Source organism: Salmo salar, chromosome ssa17 (genome assembly GCF_905237065.1).
Source record: "Salmo salar chromosome ssa17, Ssal_v3.1, whole genome shotgun sequence".
In the NCBI taxonomy this organism is placed as follows: Eukaryota; Metazoa; Chordata; class Actinopteri; order Salmoniformes; family Salmonidae; genus Salmo; species Salmo salar.
The window spans coordinates 66,255,850-66,276,432 of NC_059458.1; the positions used below are offsets into that span (position 1 = coordinate 66,255,850).

The 20,583-nt window shown below is 44.0% G+C and overlaps 1 protein-coding gene across 1 annotated transcript in view; it reads left to right on the top strand.

Annotated features, from left to right (window-relative positions):
• Positions 1-20,583, top strand: part of LOC106576444 (ankyrin repeat and sterile alpha motif domain-containing protein 1B) — a 309,496-nt gene that overhangs the window by 179,502 nt on the left and 109,411 nt on the right.

Here is a 20,583-nt window from a genome sequence, read left to right on the forward strand (position 1 = left end):
GAGATGGAGAGAGATCGAGTGGAGCAAGAGAGAGAGAGAGAGAGGGGGGAGCATTATCGAAGAGGAGAGAGGGAATGAGTGAAAGAGAATGGAAAAAATAGGGAGTATGAGGAGAGAGATTGTGAGAAAAAGAGATACAAACTACAGCAGAAGAGGGAGGGAGGGGGGAGAGAGAAAGCCAGAGTGAGATAGAAGTAAATACATTTTTCCGCCCAACCATAAAAGGTCTCCTTCCTACCTTCCTGCCTCCATCCCTCTCTCATTTTTCAAAAGCTCTCCTGTGCTAGCCAAACAGCGGCTCAACGCTGGATCAACACTGACCAAACATTTACACAACGTCCCCTCTGCTACAGGGTTGGTGTAAGCCACCTGCGTGGGTGGGCGGCAGAAAGCTGGCTATTTATAGCGGGAGTAGCATTAGCATCTGTAGGTGGTAGAGTGGATGTTTCAGAAGAACCTTTATGTAACGTTTTGCTAGTTTTGCTATGGTAGGCAGAGATGTTCCCTCTGGCATGTCAACACTGCAGTACCACTCCAGCAGCAAGTGACTGCAGCAGCCTGTGTGTGTGTGTGTGTGTGTGTGTGTGTGTGTGTGTGTGTGTGTGTGTGTGTGTGTGTGTGTGTGTGTGTGTGTGTGTGTGTGTGTGTGTGTGTGTGTGTGTGTGTGTGTGTGCATTCCTGTGTAAGCCTGGATTTGTTTTCTTTTGACAGAAGGACAACAGTAACATACTGTACAGCAGTGGTCTTAAACTTCATTTACTTCTCTTTTTTTCACCACAATGTCAGGTAAACAGGATGTAAATCAACTGTGTACACAGGAAGTGCTGTAATGTAAATATGAAGTCTACAGTGGTGTGGTTGATTGCTGTCTTATTTTAGAACACCTAAAACTGCCCCTCCTTCTTTCTTAAAGATTCCTTCCTTCCTTTTTTATGCCCTTCCTTCCTTTCTTACACCCTTCCTTGAGGTAATCAGACATCATTGAATAAGTGAAAGCCTATGGCCCCATCCGGAAACAAGCCCTACTTCCTCCTTGTCTCAAGGACATCTTTGTCTCAGTGGCCTTGATTGATTCAAAGAGAATGCACTTTTACAAATCTGTGCGCAAATTCAGGACCCCCTCACACACACACACACACACACACACACACACAAACACAGACACACGCAAATTCAGCAACCACACACACAAGCACAGACACACATGGCCGTGGCCTCACTCTCCGAGGGTGTCTCGGGGGGAGTTGGGATATAAAAAAACACATTTCCATTTCACACCTCGCACTTGTACAGGACAAATAAGTATAAGAACTCACAGGGGCAGCAGGGACTACAAAGACCGCCATTAATCCTGGACACACACCATCAATCCCTTTGGTCCCTTGTGGCTCTTTTATCCTCTGTGCGTGTGTGTGTTTGTACCAACGAGTATGTGTGTTCGTGCATGTAGGTGAGTGACTCCTCCATCTTGGCCTGTACACCATATTCTGAACAGACCGGAATAGACCAGTGTTTTATAGGACTTTGATTGTCCTCACTTATATTCAATTATATGACTGCCCCTCCAATTGTCACCGCACTCTACCTCTGGCTGCAGTGTGGCTAGGTGTAGAAAATCACACAGTGTACACCTCCTTTGAATGAGGCAGTCAGTTAAAGGTACACTTTACAAGATGACATCATCACACACAACAGACAATAACATCAGCAGAATGAAAATCTGACCAAGACTGACGCTATTGGCTTTCTCCAATGGGGGCGTATCTCAACGAGGAAGATGGGTGTGAATTCTGTGGATGTGAGTGAGCACCAAGGAAGAGAGAGCCCCCAGCTAGCACGAAGGCAGTAATAAAGCAGTGCCGTTATCTCCCACTGAGATTCTAATGAAGAGTTTTATTATAGAGAACCGGACCCTTTTTGATCACACCTTCTCTCTAAAGAAACGTTTGTTTTGTCAAGCTTCCCGCACCGTTTTCTGCTCTGTCCATGATTTTGTAATTACAGTAAGCAGGGTTCTGATTGGTCTATATCATGTGTATGTATTTGGGGCTGATGTATGGATTCATCCATTCCTAGACTGATTACTAACTGACCTGCCTGTCTGCCCCTCATTTCAACATCTCATTTTGATTTACATTTGGTTGAGTTGTCAACTAACGTGAATTACATGTGAAATCAACAAGAAAAATTCACCATGTCATTGGATTTAGGTAAAAAGTTAGGTGAAAAAAAGAGGAAGTTCCCTTACGTTGATGCCTCTTTGCAAATCCAATCAGTTTTTCACGTTGATTCAATGTCATCACATTGAATTTTGTTTGTTGAAATGATGTGGAAACAGCGTTGAGTCAACCCGTTTTTGCCTAATGGGTCTCTTCTTCTTCCCTCTGTCTTTCTCTCCCACATGTATTGAGGAACAAAAGAGGACTCCTCTGTCGTTCTCTCTCTTTTGTCTCTCTGTAATCTTCCTCTGAGGTGTCTTTATGGACTGACAGACTGCAGGTTATGGTGACTCATGTCTAGAGCCTCTGACAGTAGAACTGAATAGAGGGCAGTTCAGTAGAGTAGAGAGGAATGAGTAGAGAGTAGAGTTCAGTAGAGTAGAGAGTAGAGAGGACATTCCAACCCCTTCACACATCTCAAACCATCAGGCAAAGCTAGAGGTTTTCTATGCTAACCAACGTATGGCAAAGATCTTGAAGAGAAAAACAACAGTCGCCGAACTGCACTAACTCAAATATATTTGAGTAGATATGTATAGAACAAAATTGTATAGAACAAAACAATGTATGGCCGGACAGGGCAGGTTAAGGTACAAAAGATTAAAACCAACTTATGGAGAATAGAATAGCAGTCCGTCAGTGACGGCCCGACATTCCTCTATGATGTTGTGGTACACGTAGCTCTCTGTCTCCCCCTGAGGCACTGTCAGTGGATGGTTTAATTGAACGCTTAATGAACATTGGCCGGGCCCAGCAGTGTCATTAAGAGACTCCACTGATAACCTTTAAACCACCAATAGGAAGGCACTGCACAGAACCCAGGGCACACACACATTCCCATAGGCATGTACAGGGTCTTCAGAAAGTATTCACACCCCTTGATTTCTTTCAAATTTTTCTGTGTTACAGCCTGGTTTAAAACGAATTGAATTTAGATTTATGTTGGTCATTGGCCTACACACAATATCCCATAATGTCAAAGTGGAATTATGTTTTTCAAAATGTTTTACAAATTAATGAAAAATAAAAAGCTGAAATGTAATGAGGCAATACATATTCAACCTCTTTGTTATGGTAAGCCTAAATAAGTTCAGGAGTAAAAATGTACTTAACAAGTCACATATGAAGTTGCATTGACTCACTCTGTGAACAATAATAGTGTTTAACATGATTTGTGAATGTCTACCTCAGCTCTGTACCCCACACATACAATTATCTGTAAGGTCCCTCAGTCAAGCAGTGAATTTCAAACACAGATTCTACCACAAAGACCAAGGAGGTTTTTTAATGCCTCGCAAAGAAAGGCACCTATTGGTAAATGGGTCAAAATAAAAAATAATCCGAAATTGAATATCCCTTTGAACATGTTATTAATTACACTTTGGGGGGTGTATCAATACACCCAGTCACTGCAAAGATACAGGCGTCCATCCTAACTTGCCGGAGAGGAAGGAAACCGCTCAGGGATTTCACCATGAGGCCAATGGTGACTTTAAAACAGTTAGTTTAATGGCTGTGATAGAGAACTGAGGATGGATCAACAACATTGTAGTTACTCCACAATACTAACCTAATTGACAGAGTGAAAAGAGGGAAGCCTGTACAGAATAAAAATATTCCAAAACATGCATCCTGTTTGCAACAAGGCATTAAGTAATACTGCAAAACGCTCCAATTTTTCAAGCATAGTGGTGTTATGGGTATGATTATAATCATTAACAATGGGGGAGTTTTCCGGATGAAACAGAATGGAGCTAAGCGCAGGCAAAACCTGTTTGTCTGCTTTCCACCAGACACTGGGAAATGAATTCACCTTTCAGCAGGACGATAACCTAAACCACAAGGCCAAATCTACACTGTTGCTTACAGTTACTTACCAAAAAGATAGTGAATGTTCCTGAGTGGCCAAGTTACAAATGTTGATTTAAATCTGCTGAAAATCTATGGAGAGACTTGAAAATGGTTGTCTAGCAATGATCAGCAACCAATTTGACAGAAATTGAAGAATTTTGAAAAGAATGTTGCACAATCCAGGTGTGGAAAGCTCTCAGAGCTGTAATTGCTGCCAAAGGTGCTTCTACAAAGTATTGACTCAGGGGTGTGAATACTTATGTAAATTAGATGTTTCTGTATTTCATTTTCAATACATTTTCTAAAATGAAAAAAAAATCACTTTGTCATTATGTGGTATTGTGTGTAGATGGGTGAGGAAACAATTTTATTTAATCAATTTTGAATTCAGGCTGTAACACAACAAAATGTGGAATAAGTCAAGGGGAATGAATACTTTCTGAAGGCACTGTATACAATGTACATACTGTATTCTAGTCATTGAACGCTGGTCACTTTAATGTTTACATACAAAACACACCTTTATACGTGTATGTGTGTATACAGTTGAAGTCAGAAGTTTACAAACACCTTAGCCAAATACATTTAAACTCAGTTTTTCACAATTCCTGACATTTAATCCTAGTAAAAATTCCCTGTCTTAGGTCAGTTAGGATCACCACTTTATTTTAAGAATGTGAAATGTCAGAATAATTGTAGAGAGAATTATTTCTTTCAGCTTTTATTTCTTTCATCACATTCCCAGTGGGTCAGAAGTTTACATACACTCAATTAGTATTTGGTAACATTGCCTTTAAATTGTTTTACTTGGGTCAAACGTTTCGGGTAGCCTTCCACAAGCTTCCCACAATAAGGTGGGTGAATTTTGAGAGTCAGGTTTGTAGGCCTCCTTGCTTGCACACTCTTTTTCAGTTCTGCCCACAAATTTCTATAGGATTGAGGTCAGGGCTTTGTTATGGCCACTCCAATACCTTGACTTTGTTGTCCTTAAGCCATTTTGACACAACTTTGGAAGTATGCTTGGGGTCATTGTCCATTTGGAAGACCCATTTGCGACCAAGCTTTAACTTCCTGACTGATGTCTGGAGATGCTGCTTCAATATATCTACATAGTTTTCCATCCTCATGATGCCATCTATTTTGTGAAGTGCACCAGTCCCTCCTGCAGCAAAGCACCCCCACAACATGATGCTGCCACCCCCGTGCTTCACGGTTGGGATGACGTTCTTCGGCTTGCAAGCCTTCCCCTTTTTCCTCCAAACATAACGGTGGTCCTTATGGCCAAACGGTTCTAATTTGGTTTCATCAGACCAGAGGACATTTCTCCAAAAAGTACAATCTTTGTCCCCATGTGCAGATGCAAACTGTAGTCTGGCTTTTTTATGGCGGTTTTGGAGCAGTGGCTTCTTCCTTGCTGAGCGGCCTTTCAGGTTATGTCGATATAGAACTAGTTTTTACTGTGGATATAGATACTTTTGTACCTGTTTCCTCAAGCATCTTCACAAGGTCCTTCGCTGTTGTTCTGGGATTGATTTGAACTTTTCGCACCAAAGTACGTTAATCTCTAGGAGACAGAACACGTCTCCTTCCTGAGCGGTATGACGGCTGCGTGGTCCCATGGTGTTTATACTTGCGTACTATTGTTTGTACAGATGAGCGTGGTACCTTCAGGCATTTGGAAATTGCTCCCAAGGATGAACCAGACTTGTGGAGGTCTACAAAAAAATGTCTGAGGTCTTGGCAGATTTCTTTTGATTTTCCCATGATGTCAAGCAAAGAGGCACTGAGTTTGAAGGAAGGCCTTGAAGTACATCCACAGGTACACCTCCAATTGACTCAAATGATGTCAATTAGCCTATCAGAAACTTCTAAAGCCATGACATCATTTTCTGGAATTTTCCAGGTGTTTTAAAGGCACAGTCAACTTAGTGTATGTAAACTTCTGACCCACTGGAATTGTGATACAGTGAATTATAAGTGAAATAATCTGTCTGTAAACAATTGTTGGAAAAATATATTGTGTCATGCACAAAGTAGATGTCCTAACCGACTTGCCAAAACTATAGTTTGTTAATAAGAAATTTGTGGAGTGGTTGAAAAACGAGTTTTAATGACTCCAACCTAAGTGTATGTAAACTTCCGACTTCAACTGTATGTGTGTGTGTATATATATATATATATATATATATATATATATAATTAATTACTTAAAAATCATACAATGTGATTTTCTGGATTTTTGTTTTAGATTCCGTCTCTCACAGTTGAAGTGTACCTATGATAAAAATTACAGACCACTACATGCTTTGTAAGTAGGAAAACCTGCAAAATCGGCAGTGTATCAAATACTTGTTCTCCCCACTGTATATATCTATACAGTAAGGGAAAAAAGTATTTGATCCCCTGCTGATTTTGTACGTTTGCCCACTTACAAAGAAATGATCAGTCTATAATTTTAATGGTAGGTTTATTTGAACAGTGAGAGACAGAATAACAACAGAAAAATGTATGTCAAAAATGTTATAAAATTATTTGCATTTTAATGAGGGAAATAAGTATTTGACCCCTCTGCAAAACATGACTTGGTGGCAAAACCCTTGTTGGTAATCACAAAGGTCAGATGTTTCTTTGCACAAATCTCAGGAGGGATTTCGTCTCACCCCTCTTTGGAGATCTTCTCCAAGTCATTAAGGTTTCGAGGCTGACGTTTGGCAACTCAAGCCTTCAGCTCCCTCCACAGATTTCTATGGGATTAAGGTCTGCAGACTGGCTAGGCCACTCCATAACCTTAATGTGCTTCTTCTTGAGCCACTCCTTTGTTGCCTTGGCCGTGTGTTTTGGGTCATTCTCATGCTGGAATACCCATCCACGACCCATTTTCAATGCCCTGGCTGAGGGAAGGAGGTTCTCACCCAAGATTTGACGGTACATGGACCCGTCCATCGTCCCTTTGATGCGGTGAAGTTGTCCTGTCCCCTTAGCAGAAAAACACCCCCAAAACATAATGTTTCCACCTCCATGTTTGACGGTGGGGATGGTGTTCTTGGGGTCATAGGCAGCATTCCTCCTCCAAACACGGCGACTGGAGTTGATGCCAAAGAGCTTTCACCCAGGTGTCCTCTGAATCATTCACATGTTCATTGGCAAACTTCAGACAGGCATGCATATGTGCTTTCTTGAGCAGGGGGACCTTGCGGGCGCTGCAGGATTTCAGTCCTTCATGGCGTAGTGTGTTACCAATTGTTTTCTTGGTGACTATGGTCCCAGCTGCCTTGAGATCATTGACAAGATCCTCCCATGTAGTTCTGGGCTGATTCCTCACCGTTCTCATGATCATTGCAACTCCACGAGGTGAGATCTTGCATGGAGCCCCAGGCCGAGGGAGATTGACAGTTCTTTTGTGTTTCTTCCATTTGCGAATAATCGCACCAACTGTTGTCACCTTCTCACCAAACTGCTTGGCGATGGTCTTGTAGCCCATTCCAGCCTTGTGTAGGTCTACAATCTTGTCCCTGACATCCTTGGAGAGCTCTTTGGTCTTGGCCATGGTGGAGAGTTTGGAATCTGATTGATTGCTTGCTTCTGTGGACAGGTGTCTTTTATACAGGTAACAAACTGAGATTAGGAGCACTCCATTTAAGTGTTTGCTCCTAATCTCAGCTCGTTACCTGTATAAAAGACACCTGGGAGCCAGAAACCTTTCTGATTGAGAGGGGGTCAAATACTTATTTCCCTCATTAAAATGCTAATCAATTTATAACATTTTGACATGCGTTTTTCTGGAATTTTTTGTGTGGTCTCTCACTGTTCAAATAAACCTACCATTAAAATGATAGACTAATCATTTCTTTGTTAGTGGGCAAACGTACAAAATCAGCAGGGGATCAAATACTTTTTTCCCTCGCTGTATATACACTGCTCAAAAAAATAAAGGGAACACTTAAACAATACAATGTAACTCCAAGTCAATCACACTTCTGTGTAATCAAACTGTCCACTTAGGAAGCAACACTGATTGACAATAAATTTCATATGCTGTTGTGCAAATGGAATAGACAACAGGTGGAAATTATAGGCAATTAGCAAGACACCCCCAATAAAGGAGTGGTTCTGCAGGTGGGGACCACAGACCACTTCTCAGTTCCTATGCTTCCTGGCTGATGTTTTGGTCACTTTTGAATGCTGGCGGTGCTTTCACTCTAGTGGTAGCATGAGACGGAGTCTACAACCCACACAAGTGGCTCAGCTAGTGCAGCTCATCCAGGATGGCACATCAATGCGAGCTGTGGCAAGAAGGTTTGCTGTGTCTGTCAGCGTAGTGTCCAGAGCATGGAGGCGCTACCAGGAGACAGGCCAGTACATCAGGAGACGTGGAGGAGGCCGTAGGAGGGCAACAACCCAGCAGCAGGACCGCTACCTCCGCCTTTGTGCAAGGAGGAGCAGGAGCAGCACTGCCAGAGCCCTGCAAAATGACCTCCAGCAGGTCACAAATGTGCATGTGTCTGCTCAAACGGTCAGAAACAGACTCCATGAGGGTGGTATGAGGGTCCAACGTCCACAGGTGGGGGTTGTGCTTACAGCCCAACACCGTGCAGGACGTTTGGCATTTGCCAGAGAACACCAAGATTGGCAAATTCGCCACTGGCGCCCTGTGCTCTTCACAGATGAAAGCAGGTTCACACTGAGCACGTGACAGACGTGACAGAGTCTGGAGACGCCGTGGAGAACGTTCTGCTGCCTGCAACATCCTCCAGCATGACCGGTTTGGCGGTGGGTCAGTCATGGTGTGGGGTGGCATTTCTTTGGGGGGCCGCACAGCCCTCCATGTGCTCGCCAGAGGTAGCCTGACTGCCATTAGGTACCGAGATGAGATCCTCAGACCCCTTGCGAGACCATATGCTGGTGCGGTTGGCCCTGGGTTCCTCCTAATGCAAGACAATGCTAGACCTCATGTGGCTGGAGTGTGTCAGCATTTCCTGCAAGAGGAAGGCTTTGATGCTATGGACTGGCCCGCCCATTCCCCAGACCTGAATCCAATTGAGCACAACTGGGACATCATGTCTCGCTCCATCCACCAACGCCACGTTGCACCACAGACTGTCCAGGAGTTGGCGGATGCTTTAGTCCAGGTCTGGGAGGAGATCCCTCAGGAGACCATCCGCCACCTCATCAGGAGCATGCCCAGGCGTTGTAGGGAGGTCATACAGGCACGTGGAGGCCACACACACTACTGAGCTTCATTTTGACTTGTTTTAAGGACATTACATCAAAGTTGGATCAGCCTGTAGTGTGGTTTTCCACTTTAATTTTGAGTGTGATTCCAAATCTAGACCTCCATGGGTTGATAAATTGGATTTCCATTGATTATTTTTGTGTGATTTTGTTGTCAGCATATTCAGCTATGTAAAGAAAAAAGTATTTAATAAGATTATTTCATTCATTCAGATCTAGGATGTGTTATTTTAGTGTTCCCTTTATTTTTTTGAGCAGTGTATATATATACCGGTCTCTGACATTGCTCGTTCTGATATTTCTTATTTTTTTTGGGATTAAGTGTATTTTATTTGTATTTTTATTCACTTAGCTACATGATGTATTTGTGTTTGAAAGAGAGAGATTGTGTGTCTGTTGTGGCAATGTAATATTAATTGTCTCTTTTACATCATTCACCCAAAAATGTATCTCTTGTTCCTTACATCGCTCGACGACGAAACGGGTTACCCACTGCCAGTGGGAGATAAACTGGTTGCCGTGACGATATCCCAGCATACATAGAGCAAGAATGAAAGTGCGAATTCAATATCTCCTCACAGTCCCTGTGGTTCCCCTTTCGGTCTAGGTAGTCTAGATTGATTCTTAGGGCTATCACACATGAAAGAATGTAGCCTACACAACAACAAGGGTCTACTTTCATCTTTCTTTTCCCCCCTGAGGTGACTGGTGCTGCTATGGAAGATGGTTTACCCCTGTTAGCGAGACGCTAGCACTTTAAATGGAAGATATGTATTGCTTTTAGCATGTAACGCTAGAAGTTTGTTGCAGGCTAGGTTATGGCTTTTTAATGTTTCTAGCTAAGGCACTAGCTCTGGGCGCTAACAAAAGCCTAAGAGCTCAGATAAGACCAAGGAATTCCTGCTACAGAAGTCTCTCACTTGGAAGACCTTTTTACATCAAGTAGCTTGTTACTGTAGCATTAGCCTAGCACCATTAGCCTAGTGCCTTTAGCATAGCACCATTAGCCTAGCATAAGGCTGCAGCAGCACAAAGCAAATAATAATTCATAAAGCAGCCAGGCAGGCCCCTTTCATCTAAAGGGATGACAGACACGTCTGATATTGCTCTGTAGTTTTTAATAAGCTCAATGAGTCGCCGCGCCCGAGATAGGAAAATAAACAAGATTGTATCAGATGTCTCCCCCCCCCCTTTAGACAGGATAACACCCCAATGTAATGAAATTGAGCGTGTGCATGTCTACCGGTATGTGCATGCATGTCTGGGGTTTTCTCTGTGGACTGACAGAACTCATATTGTGTTGATTTTTGTTGTTGAGAAAATGTATTTTGAATAAACCTTTGAGATCATTTGATCAGTTTCATTCCATGGTGAAGAGTCAGTGTTTAAATCTTGTAGCGCAGTCACAGTTCTAGAAACAGCCAAAACTATTCGGATAATCAACTGGATTTTTGGTCACTGCAATCTTTTTGTGATTGTGGGTGTATTGGTCATTTCTGCTGACTTGCACCAGAGACTCAATGTTCCCTCTTAGACTACACTGAGAATAATACTGCCTAACGACTGCTATAATACTTTCCTATAGTGCTCTCGTTCACTCTCTCTCTCTCTCTCTCTCTCTCTCTCTCTCTCTCTCTCTCTCTCTCTCTCTCTCTCTCTCACACAATCTTGACTTATTTTTTCACTGTCAGTCTCCACCCCCTGCCCTCTTGTGATCGGTCAGTCTCCACCCCCTGCCCTCCTGTGATCGGTCAGTCTCCACCCCCTGCCCTCCTGTGATCGGTCAGTCTCCACCCCCTGCCCTCTTGTGATCTGTCAGTCTCCACCCCCTGCCCTCTTGTGATCTGTCAGTCTCCACCCCCTGCCCTCTTGTGATCTGTCAGTCTCCACCCCTGCCCTCTTGTGATCGGTCAGTCTCCACCCCCTGCCCTCTTGTGATCTGTCAGTCTCCACCCCTGCCCTCTTGTGATCTGTCAGTCTCCACCCCCTGCCCTCTTGTGATCTGTCAGTCTCCACCCCTGCCCTCTTGTGATCTGTCAGTCTCCACCCCCTGCCCTCTTGTGATCGGTCAGTCTCCACCCCCTGCCCTCTTGTGATCGGTCAGTCTCCACCCCCTGCCCTCTTGTGATCGGTCAGTCTCCACCCCCTGCCCTCTTGTGATCTGTCAGTCTCCACCCCCTGCCCTCTTGTGATTGGTCAGTCTCCACCCCCTGCCCTCTTGTGATCGGTCAGTCTCCACCCCTGCCCTCTTGTGATCTGTCAGTCTCCACCCCCTGCCCTCTTGTGATCTGTCAGTCTCCACCACCTGCCCTCTTGTGATCTGTCAGTCTCCACCCCTGCCCTCTTGTGATCGTTCAGTCTCCACCCCTGCCCTCTTGTGATCTGTCAGTCTCCACCCCCTGCCCTCTTGTGATCTGTCAGTCTCCACCTCCTGCCCTCTTGTGATCGGTCAGTCTCCACCCCCTGCCCTCTTGTGATCGGTCAGTCTCCACCCCCTGCCCTCCTGTGATCGGTCAGTCTCCACCCCCTGCCCTCCTGTGATCGGTCAGTCTCCACACCCTGCTCTCTTGTGATCTGTCTGTCACTTAGTTCCCGCATCATTTTCTCCTGTCTCTCTCTGTCTCTCCCTCCTGTCTCTCTCTGTCTCTCCCTCCTTTCTCTCTCTGTCTCTCCCTCCTGTCTCTCTCTGTCTCTCCCTCCTTTCTCTCTCTGTCTCTCCCTCCTTCCAGCCCAGTGTCGCTCCGACAGCAGCCTCAGAGTAATGGAGGTCTATACTTGGCAGGAAACGGGTGGCTGCTCAGTACGGCGCCGTAAACATTTGTTAACAAGCAATTAAACATGTCCTCTTTAATCCCGCTGGGGCGGGGGCGTGCAATCGCTCACAACACCTGCCCAGGACGGAGGAGAAAAGTGAGGGACGAGGGCAGAACAGGAAGAGAGAGGATAAAAGCGAGGGAAGAGGGCAGAACAGGAAGAGAGAGGAGAAAAGCGAGGAAAGAGGGCAGGACAGGAAGAGAGAGGAGAAAAGGGCATTCTCTCGCCTTTTTTTTCATCATCCCTTTTCATCCTTCGCTCTCTCTCTTTCCTGTAAGAGTGGTAGAATAATATTGTTGTGGGTGGGAGGGTCGTGGAAGAGAAGGCCGTTATGTGTTAGTTTAACTCTGTTTCTGGAATTGTAAATACATTACAGTAAGGGCCTGCAGTTGTCTGTCTCACACACACACACACACACACACACACACACACACACACACACACACACACACACACACACACACACACACACGTGTACGCGTGAGCACTTAACCACTGTAACATATGTGTATTAATGTGAAAGTAACTGTCAAAATTGAAGACTCCGCCTGCGTGTGTGCGTGTGTGTGTGCGCCTATGCATGTACCGCGAGGTATGCAGGTATGCTGTGTGGTGCAACAGGAGCCCTATCAGGTCTCAGACTGGGGGTGCACTTTTTTCAGTAGTATGAGTCAGTATATGAAGCATGGTAGTAGCAAGGTTTGACAGTAATGCCATAACAGATGGACTGTTGACAGTATGGATTAACAGCTACCTAGTCCACGCTATGAGGTGACCTAAGGTAAGACACACACACACACACACACACACACACACACCAGAGGACAGAATAAAGAGAGAGAGATTTGTCTATCCAAGTTGAGGTCTCTCTCTCCTCCATCTGACTCTGATGCTGTGTTTATATGGATGGATCAGTTTTGATTCCGGGCTGAACAGTAGTTTTCTCCTCTCCTCCCTACGTGTGTGGATCGTTTTTCCTATACCTCCATTCACCTCCGCTGTTTCTAGATCAACTGTTACCCATCTCTCGCTCGCGCTCTCTCTCTCTCGCTCTCTCTCTCGCTCTCTCTCTCGCTCTCTCTCTCTCTCTCTCTCTCTCTCTCTCTCTCTCTCTCTCTCTCTCTCTCTGTTTAAAAATTCGATTTAAGAAAGATATGTTTACATTGGCAATGCAACTGAAATAGATAATGAACAAAAGTGAAATAAACAATGAACAGTAAACATTACACTCATATTATGTCTATATACAGTGTTGTAACGATGCGCAAATAGTTAAGTACAAAATGTAAAATAAATCAACATAAACATGGGTTGTATTTACAATGGTGTTTGTTCTTCACTGGTTGCCCTTTTCTTGTGGCAACAGGACACAAATGTTGCTGCTGTGATGGCACACTGTGGTATTTCACCCAGTAGACATGAGAGTTTATCAAAATTGGATTTGTTTTAGAATTCTTTGTGGGTCTGTGTAATCTGAGGGAAATATGTGTCTCTAATATGGTCATACATTTGGCAGGAGGTTCGGAAGTGCAGCTCAGTTTCCACCTCATTTTCAGTGGTCAGGTATTCTGTCACTGTGTACTTTCTGTTTAGGGCCAAATATCATTCTAGTTTGCTCAGTTTGTTTTGTTAATTCTTTCCTATGTGTCAAGTAATTATCTTTTTGTTTTCTCATGATTTGGTTGAGTCTAATTGTGACGCTGTCCTGGGGGGTCTGTTTGTGTTTGAACAGATTGTAGAATTCAACGACTCTTTTCTGGATTTTGATAATTAGTGGGTATCGGCCTAATTCTGTTCTGCATGCATTATTTGGTGTTTTACGTTGTACACGGAGGATAATTTTGCCGAAACCTGCATGCAGAGTCTCAATTTGGTGTTTGTCCAATTTTTGTGAATTCTTGGTTGTTGAGCAGACCCCAGACCTCACGACCATAAAGGGTAATGGGTTCTATAACTGATTGAAGTATTTTTAGCCAGATCCTAATAGGTATGTCGAATTTGGTGTTCCTTTTGATGGCGTAGAAGACCCTTCTCTCAGATCGTTCACAGCTTTGTGGAAGTTACTTCTGCCGCTGATGTTTAGGCTGAGGTATCTATAGTTTTTTGTGTGCTCTAGGGCAACGGTGTCTAGATGGAAATTGTATTCGTGGTCCTGACAACGGGACCTTTTTTGGAACACCATTATTTTTGTCTTAATGAGAATTACTGTCAGGGCCCGGGTCTGACAGAATCTGTGCAGAAGATCTAGGTGCTGCTGTAGGCCCTCCTTGGTTGGGGACAGAAGCACCAGATCATCAGCAAACTGTAGACATTTGACTTCAGATTCTAGTAGGGTGAGGCAGGGTGCTGCAGACTGTTCTAGTGCCCTCGCCAATTTGTTGATATATCTGTTAAAGAGGGTGGGGCTCAAGCTGCATCCCTGTTTGACCCCATGGCCCGCTGGAAAGAAATGTGTGTGTTTTTTGCCAATTTGAACTGCACACTTGTTGTTTGTGTACATAGATTTTATAATGTTGTATGTTTCTCCCCGAACACCACTTACCTTCAATTTGTGCAGAAGACCTTCATGCCATATTGAGTCAAAAGCTTTTTGGAAATCAACAAAGCATGAGAAGACTTTGCCTTTGTTTTGGTTTGTTTGTTTGTCAATTAGGGAGTCCAGGGGGAATATGTGGTCTGTCGTATGGTAATTTGGGAAAAAGCCAATTTGACATTTGCTCAGTACATTGTTTTCACTGAGGAAATGTACGAGTCTGCTGTTAATGATAATGCAGAGTATTTTCCAAAGGTTGCTGTTGATGCATATCCCATGGTAATTATTGGGGTCAAATTTGTCTCCACTTTTGTGGATTGGGGTGATCAGTCCTTGCTTCCACATATTAGGGAAGGTGCCAGAGCTGAGGATGATGTTTAAGTATAGCCAATGGAATTTGTGGTCGGTATATTTGATCATTTCATTGAGGATACCATCAACACCACAGGCCTTTTTAGGTTGGAGGGTTTGTATTTTGTCCTGTAGTTCATTCAATGTAATTGGAGAATCCAGTGGGGTTCTGGTAGTCTTTAACAGTTGATTCTAAGATTTGTATTTAGTCATGTGTATGTTTTTGCTGTTTGTTCTTTGTTATAGAGGTAAAAAGATTGGACAAGTATTTTATCCATACATCTCCGTTTTGGATAGATAACTCTTCGTGTTGTTGTTTGTTTAGAGTTTTCCAATTATCCCAGAAGTGGTTAGAGTCTCTGGATTCTTCAATTACATTGAGCTGATTTTTGACGTGCTATTCCTTCTTTTTCCGTAGTGTATTTCTGTATTGTTTTAGTGATTCTCTCTTTCTCTCGCGCTCTCTTGCTCTGTCTGTCTGTCTGTCTGTCTGTCTGTCTGTCTGTCTGTCTGTCTGTCTGTCTGTCTGTCTGTCTGTCTGTCTGTCTGTCTGTCTGTCTGTCTGTCTGTCTGTCTCTCTGTCTCTCGCTCTGTCGCTCTGTCGCTCTGTCGCTCTGTCGCTCTCTCTGTCGCTCTGTCGCTCTCTCTCACTGTCGCTCTGTCTCTCGCTCTGTCTCTCTCTCTCGCTCTGTCTCTCTGTCTCTCGCTCTGTCTCTCGTGCTGTCTCTCGTGCTGTCTCTCGTGCTGTCTCTCGCTCTCTCTCGCTCTCTCTCTCTCTCGCTCTGTCTCTCGCTCTGTCTCTCGCTCTGTCTCTCGCTCTGTCTCTCGCTCTCTCGCTCTGTCTCTCTGTCTCTCTGTCTCTCGTTTTGTCTCTCGCGCTGTCTCTCGCGCTGTCTCTCGCGCTGTCTCTCGCTCTGTCTCTCGCTCTGTCTCTCGCTCTGTCTCTCGCTCGCTCTGTCGCTCTCTCGCTCACTCTGTCTCTCGCTCGCTCTGTCGCTCTGTCGCTCGCTCTGTCGCTCTGTCGCTCGCTCTGTCTCTCGCTCGCTCTGTCTCTCGCTCGCTCTGTCTCTCGCTCGCTCTGTCTCTCGCTCGCTCTCGCTCTCTCTTTCTGTGGTCTGTCTCTCGTCTTCCTTATCTCTCTCCCACTTGAATTGTTTTCTCTTGCTTTCTCTAGCTCTCTCTCTTGCTCTGTGAGTGTTAGTGATGTGATGCTTATCAGTGGAGGGGCTGGTACACAGTCTTAACACACTCTGACAACAGCCAGGGAGAGAGAGCATTGCCCACTGAGGCACACAGATGCGCACACACAAACTGCTGCTCTCTCTCGCGCTCTCTCTCTCTCTCTCTGTCCCTCTCTCTCTCTCTCTCTCTCTCTCTCTCTCTCTCTCTCTCTCTCTCTCTCTCTCTCTCTCTCTCTCTCTCTCTCTCTCTCTCTCTCTCTCTCTCTCTCTCTCTCTCTCTCTCTCTCTCTCTCTCTCTCTCAGTCCCTCTCTCTCTCTCTCTCTCTGTCTCACTCTCTCTGTCTCTCTCTCTGTCTCTCTTTCTTTCTCTGTCTCTCTCGCTCTGTCTCTATATACAGTGCATTCTGAAAGTTTTCAGACCCCTTGACTTTTTCCACGTTTCTAATTGCTATGAGACTCAAAATAGAGCTCAGGTGCATCCTGTTTCCATTGGTCATCCTTGAGATGTTTCTACAACTTGATTGGAGTCCACCTGTGGTAAATTAAATTGATTGGACATGATTTGGAAAGGCACACATCTGTCTATATAAGGTCCCACAGTTGACAGTGCATGTCAGAGCAAAAACCAAGCCATGAGGTTTTTAGAATTGTCCATAGAGCTCCGAGACAGGATTGTGTCGAGGCACAGATCTGGGGAAGGGTACCAAAACATTTCTGCAGCATTGAAGGTCCCCAAGAACACAATGGTCTCCATTGTTCTTAAATGGAAGAAGTTTGAAACCACCAAGACTCTTCCTAGAGCTGTCCGCCCAGCCAAACTGAACAATCGGGGGAGAAGGGCTTTGGTCAGGGAGGTGACCATGAACCTGATGGTCTATCTGACAGAGCTCCAGAGTTTCTCTGTGGAGAGGGGAGAACCTTCCAGAAGGACAACCATCTCTGAGGCACTCCACCAGTTAGGCCTTTATGATAGAGTGGCCTGATGGAAGCCTCTCCTCAATAAAAGGCACATGACAGCCCCCTAAAGGAAAATCAAGATTATCTAGTCTGATGAAACCAAGATTGAACTCTTTGGCCTGACTGCCAAGCATCACGGCTGGAGGAAATATGGTGGTGGCAGCATCATGCTGTGGGGATGTTTTTCAGCGACAGGGGCTGGGAGACTAGTCAGGATTGAAGGAACTATGAACGGAACAAAGTACAGAGAGATCCTTGATGAAAACCTGCTCCAGAGTGCTCAGGACCTCAGACTGGGGTGAAGGTTCACCTTCCGACAGGACAACGACCCTAAGCACACAGCCAAGACTACGCAGGAGTGGCTTCGGGGCAAGTCTCTGAATGTCATTGAGTGGCCCAGCCAGAGCCCGGACTTGAACCCAATCGAACATCTCTAGAGAGACTTGAAAATAGCTGTGCAGCGACGCTCCCCATCCAACCTGACAGAGCTTTAGAGGATCTGCAGAGAAGAATGGGAGAAACTCCCCAAATACAGGTGTGCCAAGCTTGTAGCGTCATACCCAAGTAGACTCAAGCCTGTAATCGATGCCAAAGGTGTTTCAACAAAGTACTGTGTAAAGTGTCTGAATACTTATGTAAATAGGATATTTCAGTTTATTTTTATTTTTATATATATATATATATATATATATATACATTTTCTACAATTTTTAAAAACCTGTTTTTCCTTTGTCATTGTGGGGTATTGTGTATACTGCCCTACCTAGAAGAAAGGCAGTAACTGCTCATTTGGTCGAAAATTAGTTAATGTCATTTTTGCCACATTAAATACATGCTTTGTCATGTGGATAAGTATCCTTCCTCTATTGTATTGTGTTTTGGAGAATGGGGGGGTCATGTTAGCAGTAAATGCATAAAGTTGCTGTGAAACCAAGGTAAATAAAAGCCATTTTTCTCAGTTCCACTCTATGAACAGTTGCTGCCTCTTTGCTTGGTAGGGATTAGATTGACATAGGAATAGATTGACGAGGAAAAATTATTTAATTCATTTTAGAATAAGGCTATAATGTAACAAAATGTGGAAAAAGCCAAGGGGTCTGAATACTTTGTGAATACACTGTATGCACACACACACACACACACACACACACACACACACACACACACACACACACACACACACACACACACACACACACACACACACACACACACACACACCAGTCCTTCATCCATTTCCTGGCACCAGCATCTCCCCTGATGTATCCAGCTAATGACTAATCTTTTTATGTATTTATAGATTATAAGATGCATATGTGCATAACATTATCCAATTATGTTATTAGAACCAACAGACTCATGTGAGATCCAATAAAATTCAGTCTCCCTCTCAGAGCTTTACTGTGTAATTATCTGTCTATCCACCATGGTACTGTGTAATTATCTGTGTATCCACCATGGTACTGTGTAATTATCTGTGTATCCACCATGGTACTGTGTAATTATCTGTGTATCCACCATGGTACTGTGTAATTATCTGTCTATCCACCATGGTACTGTGTAATTATCTGTGTATCCACCATGGTACTGTGTAATTATCTGTGTATCCACCATGGTACTGTGTAATTATCTGTGTATCCACCATGGTACTGTGTAATTATCTGTCTATCCACCATGGTACTGTGTAATTATCTGTGTATCAAACATTGGAATTGTGTAATTATCTGTGTATCCACCATGGTACTGTGTAATTATCTGTGTATCCACCATGGTACTGTGTAATTATCTGTGTATCAAACATTGGAATTGTGTAATTATCTGTGTATCCACCATGGTACTGTGTAATTATTTGTCTATCCACCATGGTACTGTGTAATTATCTGTGTATCCACCATGGTACTGTGTAATTATCTGTCTATCCACCATGGTACTGTGTAATTATTTGTCTATCCACCATGGTACTGTGTAATTATCTGTGTATCCACCATGGTACTGTGTAATTATCTGTCTATCCACCATGGTACTGTGTAATTATCTGTGTATCCACCATGGTACTGTGTAATTGTGTGTGTATCCACCATGGTCCTGTGTAATTATCTGTGTATCCACCATGGTCCTGTGTAATTATCTGTGTATCCACCATGGTACTGTGTAATTATCTGTGTATCCACCATGGTACTGTGTAATTATCTGTGTATCCACCATGGTACTGTGTAATTGTGCGTGTATCCACCATGGTACTGTGTAAATGTCTGTGTATCCACCATGGTATTATACTTGGTTATACACACATACAGAGACACACACACACACACACACACACACACACACACACACACACACACACACACACACACAGACCATGTTGTCCTGCTGATCATAGTTTTGCTCACTGATATTAGACACACTGATTCACACAGCTCTGTTTGGCTGCATATCTGTTTGTCTGTTTCTTGAGGTTAATCTCTCTCAAATCTCATTGTAAATCTGTGGTGAATATTGGAGTAGGGCATTGAGTGTATGAAAAGAATGGACAATAAAGCTTTAGAAATTTGAATTGGAGGAAAATGTACTCAGCGACCTCAGGATGACACTGTACGTGCACGAAGACTAAATAGAACACTGTACACCATCCCCGGGCAGAATCACACACATACACACATACATACACACACACATACATAGATATACGGGCCAGCACTCTTTCTGAGTTAGACCAGAAAGACTCTCCTCTCTCTGTCTCCCAATCCCTCTTTCACCCCACTGCACACAGACAGTGGCTGTCTCTCTCAAAGCATCCATTTGGCTCTAAGTACACCTCACAGAACTCAGTCAATGGGCCAGACACACTGATACATCACACACGTGCTCTCTCTGTCTCTCTTTTCTCTCTCTCTTTTCTCTCTCGCTCTCTCTCACTCTCTCTCTCTTTTCGCTCTCTCTCTCTCTCTCTCTCTCTCTCTCTCTCTTTTCTCTCGCTCTTTTCTCTCTCTCTTTTCTCTCTCTCTCTCTCTCTCTCTCTCTCTCTCTTTTCTCTCTCTCTCTCTCTCTCTCTCTCTCTCTCTCTTTTCTCTCTCTCTCTCTCTCTCTCTCTTTTCTCTCTCTCTTTTCTCTCTCTCTCTTTTCTCTCTCTCTCTCTCTCTCTCTCTCTCTCTCTCTCTCTTCTCTCTCTCTCTCTCTCTCTCTCTTTTCTCTCTCACACACACACAGTGATGTTGACCAGGCAGCCGTGTCAGACCTGTCAGGAGTTGTGTTGTGTGTACCGTAGGAGCCTGCATCTTGACAGGGCAGCAGCAGATGTATGTTTCCCTCTATCATTCTTCTGTCTCTTTTGTTTTTTAACCTTTATTTGAACTCTCGTTTAATCCTGATTCTGATGTGTTTTTCTCTAGTTGTTTTAACATAGATCCTCTTTCCTCTGGATTGCTGTGTGTTTTTCTAGATT